The following is a 15,844-nucleotide window of genomic DNA, read 5'->3' as shown; positions in this document are numbered from 1 at the left end:
AAAATTTTCCATTGTATATTTCAGATTTGATGGTATACCTACATTCTCAATGTTATTTATAGGATTTTAAAACACACCTGGTAATGATCAGGACTTTATCCTGTTCCTGTGCTCCCAGATCACTTCTGACAGGCCTTGGGGACCATGTTTGGTGCTGATCTCCTTGGTGTGCCTCATGCAAATCAAGCACCTCATCCAGTGTTCTTTATGCCCCCCATGTTAGTTATTGATGTATGATCTCAAATAGTGAATTGGTTCTAACTTTTCTTAATGATTTAGTGAACATGTTTAGAATAATCTCACATATAGCAATGTATTTATTTTTCTACCACTGCACCTGTTCTTGTGTTCTGATTTTTCTGTGTATTAGTTGGACGAATGAAATGATTACTTTGACAAGATTTGATAGATGAGAAAATAGCTTATGGAAGATGAGGTTTACTTATGTTAAAAGATGCCAGGAGGTGGTTGACTTTCAAATAGGCGCTTTGGGTCTCCCAAGGCACTCCTCATTGATTCTTAGCCTGACTGGTAATTAAGTGTTTGGGTCAGGGATGTGGTACTCTCTGACTCTGTGGGGCTGGGGACCTTTCAGGGCCCTCACCTCAGAGTTCAACCCTCAGGATCTGTGCCTGTGGAGAGAGGGGTTCAGCGTTGCCTCCCAGCAGACATTCTTGGATTGTCAGGATCACTCTGACAAGGTTTGTTTCTGCTTAATTTCCAGTGTCATTATATGTGGACTATAGTATCTGATTATAGAATCATTAGGATTGGGATGTTGGGTTTAAATTCCCAGAATATTTTTCCCAAGATAAAATTAGACAACTTAGGAATACTTTTTGTTTGTTTGTCTTCTGGAGGAATAATACAGCCTGTAGGGGTTTTGCCATGCACCAGGTTTCATCCTTAGCATTCCATATGTTCTCCAGATCCCATCAGAGGGAAGTCTGAGCACAGCCAGAAGTAAGCTCTCAGCATTATTGGTGTGATCCAAAGCGCCAGAATTAAAGAAACCTCTCCCTGGTTGCATTGGCTGTCCTGGGCAGGTTTCTTTCTTGTGCCAAATCGACTTAGCACATCTGAATGCTTGGCTTGACTTGGACCTTGGTTTCTTGGTTAGAGAGTTAGAATTTGGTGTAGATTTGTGATCATGGGAGGTGATCCAGCACCGTTTTTGTCTCATCTGTCATGTTGGTGCTGTTTCATCTCTGCACATCTTACTACAGCTTTCTGGTTGTACACTCGTTGCCATGTGCTTGGGTTGTACATCTGGTGATGAAACTTAAACTTAGGGCTTTGTGTGTAGAAGGCATGTGACCTGCTGATGAGTCACTTCCCATTCTCTGTAGTCTGTGAGCTGGTGGTTTGGGCTACACCTAACTGCCTGCTTGGGGTGGTAGTGCTTGGATAACCGTGCAGTGCTGAAATTAAATTGGGGTCATTCACATGCAGGTTAAATTCCTTAATCTAGGTACTAATGTACTAACCCTCTGACCTTTATTACCCTTTTATTGGGAGGGGGAGGTGTTGGGTTTTGGGGCCATACTGGTGGTACTCAGGGTTACTTCTGGCTCTGCACTCAGAAATCACTCCTCGCAGATTCGGGGGACTATATGGAATCTGGGGATCAAACCTGGTCCTTCTTGAGTCAGCCTCATGCAAGGCAAATGCCCTATCACTGTACTATCACTCCGGCCCTACTTTAAAAACAAACAAACAAACAAAACACACAATTGCCAGTTGTGGCAATAATCATTCAAAATTCTCCCATTTGGTGAATGAATAAACAAACTGAAACATCCATCTTTGAAATACTACTTAATAATAGAAGTAATATTAATGCCACACATAAAAATAGCTACTAATGTCATTGAAAGAAATAGGTGAGTTAATGATGAAATATTATGTTAATGAAAGAAGCCAGTCACAAAAGCATCTGAATGTTGTCTAGTTACCTTTGTGTAGAAAAAGAGAAGGTTCTAGGGATAGAAAACAAATGTGTGATTGATTTGTATGAGTGGGCTGTAGAGTGGTATATTGAATTTTTTGATTATGTAACTCTCCAGTGTATTCTTAGTTACATCATGACTGTGTGCTTAGTAGAGTTATTCTGTGTGCTTACTCAGTTCAGAGCAGAACTGAATGTAGAAAAGGTGTTACTGTATGGTTTTGATTATACTGAACAAGAGGACAAAACCAAAACAGTTTATTTTTAATTTGCAAAAGCTTAACTTAATCTCTTTCAATTTTGAGCAGCATTTTGGGCTATATCCAGCATTGCTTTGAAAGGTTGTTTTGATCCAACAACTGGCTGTGCTTAGAGGCCACTCACAGTTTTGTGCTTGGGGTAGTACCAGGCAGTACTCTGAGGACTGTGTGGATCTAGGAATCAAACCTGCACCCCTTGCACATAAAGAATGTGCTGTGCCCATTGAGCCATCCCAGCAAGGGTTTCGTTTTGTTTTTGTTTTGGGATGGCCACACCAGGCTATGCTCTGGCTTACTCCTGACTGCGCTTATTCTTGTTGGAGTTCACAGGAGACTGTATTTTTGGGTATCAAACCGGGTCATCCAAGTTTAAGGCAAGTGCCTTATCTGCTGCATTCCTGGTCTAGACCCTGGCAAATCTTATGTTGAGTCAGTCATTGTATCAGGTAGACAACCTGTGTGTTTTGAAGGAATATGCAAATACTTAATAAGATAATGTTAACTATAATTTATGAAGAGAAAAATAACCACCAAGCATTTTATCTAGTGATGACAGTTGTTTGTGCTTTATGGACTCAAGGACTGTCGCTTCAGTCTTGCAGTATACTGTTGAGTTCCATATAGAACTATATAGATTTGTGACTAGCGGTTGGTTGATTACTTCTTTTTTTTTTTTTGTTTTGGTTTGGTTTGGGTTTTGGGTCACACCCGGCGGTGCTCAGGGTTATTACTCCTGGCTCTGCGCTCAGAAATAACTCCTGGCAGTCATGGGGGACTATATATGGGATGCTGGGATTCAATGCACCATTCAACCTGGATCTGCTGCTTGCAAGACAAATGCCCTACCACTGTTCTATCTCTCTGGCCCCGTTTTATTACTTCTAATAGTATTATTTGTTTAAAATTTTATCTAAAATGGAATCCTCTAATCTTTTTTTTTTTTCTTTTTGGTTTTTGGGTCACACCTGGCAGCGCTCAGGGGTTACTCCTGGCTCTATGCTCAGAAATTGCCCCTGGCAGACACAGGGGACCCTATGGGTTGCCGGGATTCGAACCACCGTCCTTCTGCATGAAAGGCAAACGCCTTACCTCTACGCTATCTCTTCAGCCCCAAGGAATCCTCTAATCTTGACAGTTTTATCATACCTGTTAGTTACTGTTCCTCCAGTCCCTGTAAGTTGTCTAATGTGGGTGGTAGTGGTGGGGCTTCTCTGAGCATTTTCTTTTTTCTTTTTGGTATTTGGTTTTTGGGCTGAACCCAGTGATGCTTGGGTTACTTTTGGCTATGCCCTCAGAAATAGTTCCTGGTTTGAGAGACCATATGGGATACTGGGGATCGAATCAAGGTTCATCCTGGGTCAGCTGCATGAAAGGCAAGCGCCCTAATGCAGCGCTGTCACTCTGGCCCCAACAGTTTCATCTTTTTAATAATATTTTGTACCTGAACTCTGCAATCAGCCTTATTGCGAACACCTCAATATCAGGAGAGGCCACAGTGATCAGTACTGGTTTCTGGTGTCAGAGTTTCCAAACGTTTCCATGTTGATGTGTGATCTTAGGGAAAATGAGTTGACTTCCTTTATTTATTTATTTATTTATTTATTTATTTATTTATTTATTTATTTATTTATTTATTTATTTATTTATTTATTTATTTATTTAGGTCACACCTGACAGGGCTCAGGGGTTACTTCTGGCTCTATGCTCAGAAATTGCTCTGGCAAACTCGGGGGGATCATATGGGATGCCGGGATTCGAACCACCACCCTTCTGCATGCAAGGCAAATGCCCTACCTCCATGCTATATATTCGACCCCATGAATTGACTTCTTGCCTCTTGTTTTTTCATTAGTAAAAGGGTGAAATTTGGGCCTGGAGAGATAGCACAGCGGCATTTGCCTTGCAAGCAGCCGATCTAGGACCAAAGGTGGTTGGTTCGAATCCCAGTGCCCCATATGGTCCCCCGTGCCTGCCAGGAGCTATTTCTGAGCAGACAGCCAGGAGTAACCCCTGAGCACTACCGGGTGTGGCCCAAAAACCAAAAAAAAAAAAAAAAAGAAAAAAAAAAAGGGTGAAATTTACATCACATACTCTTAGGGGAAGGAGATGTTATTTGATGAGGTACTAGATGTAGCAGACTCCTTATTTTCAGTTGGGTGTTATTATTTCTGTTATTACCAGTTCAATGATTACCTCAAAAGGTTTTCTTTTTTTTTACTCCGTCAGTATTTATACAAATGTATCTCTGTTTATTTTTTCCCTACCTACTTCAGTTAGAATCTAATTTTAACAGAAAAACAAAAATACCCTATTCTTGTGGTGATTATTTTTTTTTTTTGAGGTCCTGGATTTTTGCTCTAATGGTGCCTAGGAGAACATATAAGGTGCTGGGGGATTGAACTTGGGTTGACTATGTTCAAGGCAAGTGCCTCTTACCCACTCACTGTATTGTCTCTCCAGCCTCTGCTCAAAATTTGAGGTAAGTTTAGCAGATTCCTTGTAGAAACTAGCCCTCAATTCCTCATATTTCTTTCCTGGCTCCAATTAACCTCATTTTTTCCTACACTTATTCGATTCTTTATCTACTTAAACAGGTCTCAAACTCGCGGCCCGCAGGCCGTTTGCAGACCTCCGTACAACATTTTGTGGCCCTGCCCTAGAGGAATCTTTTTGTGTGTGTGTGTTTTTTTTAAGTTGTTTGGGTTACACCCCCCAATGTTCAAGGCTTACTACTGACTTTGCACTCAAGGATCACCCCGACTTTGCCTCCTGCAGCCCCCAGGTAAATTGAGTTTGAGACCCCTGACTTAATATAAGAGGAATCATGTTTCATTTAATATTTTTTAGTATGGCTTTATTTAGCATTTTTATTTTATAACATATTATATGCTATATATTTTATATAAGATAGCATATTTATTTTATACAGGTCAGAATTTTATTCTTTTACAAGAGAATAATATTCCACAAATCCAATACTAATGCTAATATTTTTGGTGGTATTGGGCCACATTCAGCAGTGCTCAGGATTTAATCCTGGATCAGTGCTCAGGGATCACTCCTGCCATGCTCAGGGTACTATTATGTGATTCCTGGGTCTGCTGTAGGCAAGTGCTCTATGTGCTGTACTATTACTTTGGCCTACTTATTTTTTTAAAATGGGAAGAGAAGGACAGTATTTCTGTGCTTTGTATTCAACTACCATAGAGATAAAAACAGAATTAAAAATGGTCCCATGTGGGGCCAGAGAAATAGCATGGAAGTAGGGTGTTTGCCTTGCATGCAGAAGGACGGTGGTTGGAATCCCGGCATCCCATATGGTCCCCTGAGCCTGCCAGGGCGAATTCTGAGTGCAGAGCCAGGAGAAGCCCCTGAGCGCTGCTGAGTGTGACCCAACCCCTCCCCCCCAAAAAAATGGTCCCATAGCACAGCGGCAGGGCATTTGCCTTGCACTCAGCCAACCTGGGGAGGATGCAGGTTCGATCCCTGAATCCCCCATGATCCCCAGAGCCTGCCAGGTGCAATTTCTGAGTACAGAGCCAGGAGTAATCCCTGAACATTTTTAGGTGTGGGCCCTCCTGTCCCCCAAGAACCCACCAGCTACTAGGAAAAAAACTTAGGTACAGCTTTTCTGCTTCACACTTGACATGTGCTTGGAAGTTCTAAAGGATGGCTAGATATCACCGTGAATTTCCTTTCACTTTAAGCACTGATCAGATTGTCAGTATTGTATTGGGATCCTGGCATCATGCTTTTATATTAATTGTGGGAGCTGGAGTTACAAAGCTACTCACTTGGGAAAGAATGAAGCAGGTGCTCTGGAGGAGCCAATGTACTAGTGGCCATGGTGCCCTTGAAAAGAAGTGGAATTAAAACTTATATTTGGGGGCTGGAACAATATCACAGCGGTAAGGCATTTGACTTGTATGTGGCTGCCCAGGATGGACCTGGGTTCAATCCTGGGCATCCCATATGGTCCCTGGAGCCTGGAGTGATTTCTGAGCGCATAGCCAGGAATAACTCCTGAGGGTCTCTGGGTGTGGCCCAAAACCAAAAACAAACAAAAAATGAAACCCTTATATTTCTAAGGAGTGAGAGAAGAGATAAGAAGGAAAATGCCTGTGGAAGGTGGAATTAAAACTTCTATTTGAAAATGGTGAAGAGAGCTTGAGAGAGAAGGAAAATGCTCGAAGCAGGTGGGAGGGAGGGAAACTGGGCACATTAATGGCAGGAAAAGTGAACTGGTGAATGGTGGTGTACGCTCTATAACAAACTCAGTCACGAACAATTTTGTAATCATGGTGCTTAAATGAAGTAATTAAAAACCCTCACATTTAGGGCCCAGAGCAATAGCACAGAGGATAAGGCATTTGCCTTGCATGCTGTCCACTTGGGTTCCATCCCTGCATTCCATATGTTCATTTCCCAAGCCTGCCAGGAGTAATTTCTGAGTGCAGAGCCAGGAGTAAACCTGAGTGCTGTTGGGTGTGACTCAAAAACACTAACAGTCAAAAACCCATTATATTTATGTATAGGTCTTAGTGGTAGAATTGACAAACATTGAAGGAATTTACACAGTTTAAGGGGAAACTGCATATGCCTCTTTTGTTTAATTTTTGTTTAGTTTTACGGCCCAGAACCAGTGGTGTTAAAGGCTTATTCCTGACTGCTGTCAGGGATCACTCTTAGCAGGGTTTCAGGAACTCTGTTATGTGGGAGATTGAACCTGGATTGGCTGTATGAAAGGCAAGCACTTATCTATTACTAAAGCCCTAGATTACATATTATTGCTTTCTTAGCAGGGCATAGCAAGCCAGTCAGCAGTGCACATTATACTGATATATGACTGAAAGGGACAAACCAGAAAAGCAGCCAGAAACATGCAAAAGACAGTATCTGAATCTAGAGCCTTGGTGAAGAAATAGACTACCATGAGCTCTCAATAGCCCTCTACCCCCAGTTTCACCCCATCCACTTTCTTGTAGCTGAGACCCAAATTTCTGTTGGTTAGACTTTAACAAAAGGAAAAACAATACATACTTTGAGCTAAAATACATGGGAAGAGAGAGAGTATAGGGATTCAGGTGTTCGCCTTATATATGGCTGACCCCTGTTTGATACCCAGCACCTTATATGTTTTCCTAGGCACCACTAGAGCAAAGATTCAGGAGTAAGCCCTGAATTACCATCAGGTATGCTCCCTCCCAAACCCAAAACAAGACAAGAAGAACATTGAGTACATTTAAGTATAAATTGAGAAGTCATTTTGTCATTAAATTAGACACCACTGAGAGAGAATTAATTACCAAGAAACAAAATAGACTATATGTGTGTATATAAGTATATGTGTAAGTGAACAATATTCAGCCATGGGGACAACACCAGGGTAAACACATCACCTGTGTTTTGAATGAATTACTATATGATTTCATGGCAGTCATCCTAAGCCTTGTGCTGTTCTCTGGATGCAGGACCTTTGCTCTTTAAAAGCTCTTGTTTCTGGGGCTAGAGAAACATACTTCAGCAAACAAGGGTCTTTTTTTCTTGCTTTTGCACATTGTTGACTTGAGCTCAATCCCTTGGACCCCAGTGAGTGACTGTGAGTACAGAGCCAGAATAAACTCTGAGCAGAGCTGGGAATGTCCCCCAAATACAAAAACAAAAAAACACACACAAAACACATTACAGTTAAGAAAAAAAAAATCTGGGCCCGGAGAGATAGCACAGCGGCGTTTGCCTTGCAAGCAGCCGATCCAGGACCAAAGGTGGTTGGTTCGAATCCCGGTGTCCCATATGGTCCCCTGTGCCTGCCAGGAGCTATTTCTGAGCAGACAGCCAGGAGTAACCCCTGAGCACCACCAGGTGTGGCCCAAAAACCAAAACCAAACAAGCAAACAAAAAAACAACTGTTCTTTGGAGTGGTTTTTTGTAGATTTACCTTTTTATAGTTGTAGTTTCTTTGGGAAGTTAGTTGCCAGATATTTGATTCCATATTCTTTAGTCTGTGCTTTGCTTTGTATGGTCTAGCAAAAGGATCCCAATATCTATCTGGATTTCCAACATTAAATTTTTGGGCCCCATCAGAAGTGCTCAGGAGGACTAAGAGGAATTCACTCCAACTCTGTACTTAGAAATCATTCCTGATGTGACTGGGGATGAAAATGCGATGGCGGGCAAGAATTCTACCTTCTATACTAATTGCTCCAGCTCCCCCCACTTTTCAGTTTATCCATTTATTTCTGCAATTTTGTTCAAAAGGCAAAGTGAGTTTTAAATTTTATTTTTACCTACACTTGCTGAGTGAGACTATCTCTCTTGTGATGGAAATGTCAGGAGAGTTTAGCTGCTCTTATTTTGGGGGAGAGGGGTTCAGTACAACACTCAAATTTCAACAGAGTTTTGCTTTGACCTTGATTAAACTGTGAATTTTATTTGAAAGTGAAAATTGGCCTTTCAAAGGCTATTTATAATAGTGTGGTGACAGTCTTTTGCAGTGTCATTTGAAAGCTGAGTAACTACAAAAGAACTATATTTTAAATGGAACATCTTTTGTCAACTTAACATTATTTAAGAAAAGTGTTTTTAATTACAAAAGCAATAATTGTGCAATAGTTCATTTAACAACTGCATTGTTTTGTTTTGTTTTGTTTTGTTTTTGGGTCACAACTGCCAGCGCTCAGGGGTTACTCCTGGCTCTACACTCAGAAATCTCTCCTGGCAGGCTCGGGAGACCATATGAGATGCTGGGATTCGAACCACCTCCTTCTGCATGCAAGGCAAACACCCTACCTCCATGCTATCTCTCCGACCCCAATCATGAACAGCTTTGATCTACTGAAGGTGATCTTTACGTTGTGAATCACTGAATCACTGGTCTAGATCTTGTGCATAGACTCACCAGGGTCACTGGCTCTGTGAACTGTGCTTAGTTACTTAGCTTCTTCATGCCTCAGTCTTCCTCTCTGTAAATTGGGAATAATGACAGTCATTCTCTTATAGCATTTTGGAGTAGTAAGAAAATGGGAAAAAGTGGGGAGGATGGGGCCGGAGATATAGCATGGAGGTAAGGTGTTTGCCTTTCGTGCAGAAGGACAGTAGTTCGAATCCCAGCATCCTGTATGGTCCCCTGTGCCTGCCAGGGGGGATTTCTGAGCATTAGAGCCAGGAGTAACCCTTGAGTGCTGCCGAGTGTGACCCAAAAACCAAAAAAAAAAAAAAAAAAAAAAGGGTGGAGGGAGAATGTTTGATTCTTTGTATATAATCTTAGCTATTGCTATTTGTTTAAATTCTGTTATTTAAGCTGATATTTTTTTGGGGATTTGGGTTTTGAACCCCACCTGGGGATACTCAGGGATTACTCCTGGCTCTTTGCTCAGAAATTACTCCTGGCAGGTGTTGTGGACCATATAGGATGCCGGGTATCGAGTCCTGGTCTGTCTTGGGTCAACCAAAATGCCTTACTGCTGTGCTATCACTCTGGCCCCACTTAATCGGATCCTAATATTTAGGTATTTCATGTTTAAAATACTCTATTCTACGTGGTAGAAATCAGTGACTCAGTACGTGGCTATAGATGAAAAGGTGAAGAATTTGGACTCGGGTTTTCTACTTTAAGGTCACTTTGATTTAATTAAAAACTAAGATTTTATTTTATTTTTGGTGTAAGGATATCCCACTCTCCTGAATTTTGGGCCACACTGACAATGCACAGGGCTTTCTCCTAGTGGGCTTATTGGAGTGCCCAGGATCAAACTTGTGTTGGCTGACTGAAAAGGGCAGGCAGATGCCTTGCTTATTGCACTCTCTCTGGATCCTGTGAGGACATTTTGTTTATTTCTATATCTAAAAATGGAGAACTAATTTAATTGTCCTGTTCATGTAATTGATAGGAAATCCTCCAGAAAGCAAGATAATCTGGTTAAATTGTTCATGGTGTACTGTATAATGTTTTGTATAGCAACAGATTTACTATTGCTTGCTGCTGATAAAGGATTTTTATAGAAATCAGCAACAACTGAAACTAGAGGTGAGAATTTTAGGATTTACAAAGGAGAGAAGTGATAATTGGCAAAAATTTCTGATGGGTACTATGTAAGTGCATAGACAAAATTAATTGTGGTGAGTTGACATGCTTTAAATAGCTACCTGAAATTTAATGTTTTTTCTCAATGATAAAAAATTCTAAAAAAATCTCATTCACCTGTTGAGTTTTAATTTTTTGCCTGTTAGTTGATTATGTGCCTACTAAATAAAAGCTACATTTATTTTTGTTATTGTTTTGGGGCCTCCATGCTCAGGGAAAAATTCTTGGCTTTCAGCACTCAGGAATTGGGCAGCCTGCTTAATTAAGGTTCTGTAGCTTTGTTTGAAGTAACATTTTCTTCACCTAGTAAATCCTGCTACATCTTAATGTAGCACAGATGCTTTTTCTTATCATTCCCTTTTCCCTAGACAATGTGAGCATTTTCTTCTTGTAGGCTAGCCAGCATTGTAGTTGAGTTAACTTTGTAGTTAGATCATCCGTGATCTGTGTTCTTATCTTGGATCACCACACACTAACTCTGGAATCTTTAAAAATATTTAAAGTAGGGGCCTGAGAGATAGGACAGCGGTAAGGTGTTTGCCTTAGATGCAGAACGACTGTGATTCAAATCCCGGTATCCCATAGGTCCCCCGAGCCTGCCAGGAGCGATTTCTGAGCATAGAGCCAGGAGTAACCCCTGAGCGCTGCTGGATGTGACTCAAAAACAAAAACAAACAAAAAAATTAAAGTAACTGATTAAGGGCCGGAGAAGTGGCGCTAGCGGAAGGGAGTCTGCCTAGGACGGACTAGTCTAGCCTAGGACAGACCTTGGTTTGATCCCCAGGCATCCATATGGTCCCCCCAAGCCAGGAGCAATTTCTGAGTGCATAGCCAGGAGTAACCCCTGAGCGTCCCTGGGTGTGGCCCTCCCAAAAGAGTAACTGATTAAAAAACCCTCAAATAATCATTTTAACCATTTAAATATAGAATCGAAATTTGTAGGCTTTCTTAAATCATTATCTATGTGCTCATGCACTTCACCTATTGTGCTGTCATTCCAGCTCCTTATGTTTTTTCTTTTTTCTTTTATAATTATACTTTATAGAGGACTGTTTATTTATTTAGGTTTTTGGGCCATACCTGGCAGTGATCAGGGGTTACTCCTGGCTCTGTGCTGAGAAATCCCCCCTCACCCCCCCGAGCAGGCTTGAGGGACCATAGAGGATCCCAGGAATTGAACCCTGGTCCGTCCTGGTCGGCCATGTGCAAGGCAAACACCCTACTGCTGTGCTGTTGCTACAGACCCTTAATTAATATTGTTATTAATTTGTTATTTGGCCTGTACCTGGTGGCTCTCAACAATTGATCCTTATTGACTTGGGACCATATAGGATGCTGGGGATTGAACCTGGGTGGGCTTCATGCAAGGCAAATGCCTTACCTGCTGTGCTATTTCTGGCCCTGTATTTTTATTTATTTATTTATTTATTTATTTATTTATTTATTTATTTATTTATTTATTTATTTATTTATGATTCATTCATTCATTCTTGTTTTTGGACCACACCTGGTGACGCAGGGGTTACTGCTGGCTATGTGCTTAGAAATTGCTCCTGGCTAGGGGGACCCTATGGGGGACTCTGGGGGATCGAACTGAGGTCTGTCCTGGGTCAGCCACGTACAAGGCAAACTATCGCTCTGGCCCTTGTTTTAATATTTTAGTTTTTGACCCTATCTTATATTTATTCTTGAGTTAACTTTGATATACTGTGGTTGGAGTCTTAATTTCTTGCTCATTCTTGTGTGAATTTTTAGTTGTCTAGCACTGTCTTTAAAAAGTATTTACTTTTGGGACCATACCTGGTGGTTTTCAGGAGTTGGTTGCTTCTGGCTCTGCATTCAGGAATTACACCTGGCGGTGCTAAGGGGCTCACTTAGGATGTTGGGAATTGAACTTGGGTTGACCATGTGCAAGGCAAACTCGTTACCCGATGTATTCTCTTTGCCACTAGATGAAGTTCCTTTTTGCTTTGTTTTGTTTTTCTTTTTTGGGGGGCCACACCCGTTTGTGACTCTCAGGTTACTCCTGGCTATGCCCTCAAACCACGGCTGGTCCTAGGCTAGCGCTTGCAAGGCAGACTCCTTACCTCTTAGCACTACCTCTCCGGCCCCAGAAGTTCCTTTTAATTGTTTTGTTCAACACATCCAGTGATCTAGTAGTATCAAGATACTGCTTATTGTAGGAGTATAGTTAGGGAATAAAAGGTGTTATAAGAATCCTTAGCATGGGGCCCGGAGAGATAGCACAGCGGCGTTTGCCTTGAAAGCAGCCGATCCAGGACCAAAGGTGGTTAGTTCAAATCCCGGTGTCCCATATGGTCCCCCATGCCTGCCAGAGCTATTTCTGAGCAGACAGCCAGGAGTAACCCCTGAGCACCGCCAGGTGTGAACCAAAAACCAAAAAAAGAAAGAATCCTTAGCATGGGGCCAGCGAGGTGGCGCTAGAGGTAAGGTGTCTGCCTTGCAAGCGCTAGCCAAGGAAGGACCACGGTTCCATCTCCAGGCGTCCCATATGGTCCCCCGTGCCTGCCAGGAGCTATTTCTGAGCGCTTACTCAGGAGTAACCCCTGAACATCAAACGGGTGTGGCCTGAAAAACAAAAACAAACAAACAAACAAACAAAAAAAGAATCCTTAGCATTTAAGATCTGTGTGAAAGAAGACAAACAAGTAAAAACCAGAGTTATGAGGAACATGGAAAATTTGGGCCTGTCTTTCCTTCCCTGCCTGCTTTTGGGGCAGGCATATTCTCCTCTCCTCCCACGCCCTTTCCCTCTCCTTCACCCTCCCTTTTTTTGACACTGGGGTTTGCATTACTATTAATGAAGGGGTGCCATGCATGTCACTTTACCTGCCTACAGCACCCAGTTCCTGTCCAGAGTGAGGACATCAGTGAGGGTGAGAGGGAAACTAGGGACATTGGTGTTGGGAAATGTGCGCTGGTGAAGGCGTTGTACATTGTATGACTGTAACTCAATCATAAACAGCTTTCTCTGTGGGGAAAAAAAAACTATTATGAACAACCGTGTAACCACAGTTGCAAGGTTATTATTTAAAAAATCAAAACCAAAACAAAACAAAAGCTCCTAGCTCTCCACTTAGAACTAACTCCTGACAGACTTACTGGGCCATATGACATGCCGGGGATCAAACCTGGGTTGGCAGTGTACAAGACAAATGTCTTATCCATTGTGCTATTGCTCCAGCCTCCAGAAAATCACATTTTAACATTTTGTTAGTGGTAAGTTTTTAACAAAAAGAGAACTCTTTTCAAGGGAGAATGTGTCCTTGAAGAGCAGAACTATTCTGGAGTTAGTGACTCTGGAGTTAGTGACTGTGAGGAGCAATGAGACCCAAGAGTAATGTTGATAAGGAGAACCAGATTATAGATACATGGAAAAAAGTACATATGTCTTAAAGAATACAGTATTAGCATAGCACTTATGAACTTTCTGAACTGTTGAGTATCTGAAAGTTTGACTAAACTGTGAAAGTGTTGGAACATTAAAACATTTTTTATTCAAGGGCCAGAGAGATAGTACAGGGGTAGGGCATTTGCCACGCATGCAGGACAGTGGTTTGAATCCCGGCATCCCATATGGTCCCCTGTGCCTGCCAGGAGCGATTTCTGAGCTCAGAGCCAGGAGTAACCCCTGAGCACTGCCAGGTGTGACCCCCCCCCCAATTTTTTTTATTCAAAAATTTTTTAAATTTGGAACTTGCAAAGCCAAAAATACTATTAAAAGCCTTGCATGCAGCCAACCTGGGCTTGATCCCTGGCATTTCATGTGGTCTCCAGATCCCACATGTGCCACAGAGCCAGGAATTACCCGAGCACTGCCAGGTGTGGCCCCCCTGAACAACAACAACAACAACAACAACAATAATAGCAACACCCCATGAATTATTCCAAAATTTTTTACAAGATACTATATTACAATTTTCATTTAATATTGGGGATCTTTCTGTTTACATGCCCACATTTTATTCTTTTCTTTTGGGGGGGCCACACCCATTTGATACTCAGGGATTACTCCTGAGTAAGCACTCAGAAATTGCCCCTGGCTTGGGTGGACCATATGGGACCCTGGGAGATCGAGCCGAGGTCCTTCCTTGGCTAGCGCTTGCAAGGCAGACACCTTATCTCTAACGCCACCTCACCAGTCCCCATGCCCACATGTTATGCAAATACATGAGGGTAATCATTTTACCTTTTTGCAGTGGGCTGTGGTGATAAATATGGTTTCAAGTCAGCCATTTCTCTTTTTAAAAAAAAGTATATATGTTTTTGGGTAGAGAGGCCTCTGTGCTCACGGATCGCTCCTGGTGGTGCTTGTTGAATGGGAATAGCTGTGTATAATGGCAAGTGCCTTACCCACTATTCCATTTCTCAATTTGTAACTAATTTCTGAAGTGGTTAATTGTAGGCCGAACGTAATTCTATAGGACTAGGAAGATAAAGGACTAAAGCACATGCTTTGTATTTGGAAACTCCAAGTTTTAATTCTTGGTAACAAACCCAATCCACTATTGGGTATGGACACTACCCTTAAAAATAATGTTTTGGGGGACTATAGTGATAGTACAATGGGTAGAGGATTTGCCTTCCTCATGGCTGATCCAGGTTCAGTCTCTGGCATCTCATACGGTCCCCTGAGCCCACCAGAAGTAAATCCAGAGTACTGCCAGGTGTGGTCCCCCCTCCCCAAAACCACCAAAAATGTTTTGGAAGGAAGACTGAGATACATAATACATATTGTATATTTCATTAACTTAGTCAACAAATAGTGATTTAGGATTACTGTCCTAAATTACAGACACCCACACCCACCAAGCACTATCTATTGCTAGGTGCTATCTAATTGCATTACAGAAATAATAAATACTTACAGGGCTAAGGAGATAAGTAAGTGGGTAAAGCTTTTGGCTGGCATGCACCTGTCCCGAGTTAATTCCCAGGAGTCAAAACAAAATCAAAGAAAAAACCCAAAAATCAAAAACCCAACCAAAAAGCAAACAAAAAAGGACTTTCATGCTCATTATTTCAAATCCACAAACATATTTAATAATGGAATTACTATTTCCATTTCATAGAAGATAAAATAGAAGCCTAGAGAGTTTTAAATAATTTCCCCAAGGTCAAGATTATTAAAAATGGAGAAACTTAAGAAACCTTGAAACTTAAGATTTCTTGGTAGCTTTGCATTTAATACCCAGTCTTTTTTTAGCAAGCAGGAGGGGTTATTACTGAGTTTGCATCCTGTCACTAGTTTTTTCAAGGTAAGTGGTCCCAGCTTAATCACTTGTGCTATGCTTGCACCAGCAGTTTAGCCTTATAACCTGTGTGAGATACCTCATATTCTCTCCTCTGTTCTATAATGCCTATTGTGTGAAATTATAAACTTAGACAATCGGAAATAAACACTAATAACATATTAGTTATTATTAGGGTTTTTTTTGTAGAAACCCATTTTATTTCATATGGCTATATTTTTTTCTTTACATCTTATTATTTTGATTTCTGTAAAACCAGGATTCTTAAGAATTTTACCCT

Source organism: Suncus etruscus, chromosome 1 (genome assembly GCF_024139225.1).
Source record: "Suncus etruscus isolate mSunEtr1 chromosome 1, mSunEtr1.pri.cur, whole genome shotgun sequence".
NCBI lineage: Eukaryota > Metazoa > Chordata > Mammalia > Eulipotyphla > Soricidae > Suncus > Suncus etruscus.
The sequence above is the reverse complement of the archived record's forward strand: the minus strand, read 5'-3'. Positions refer to the sequence as shown.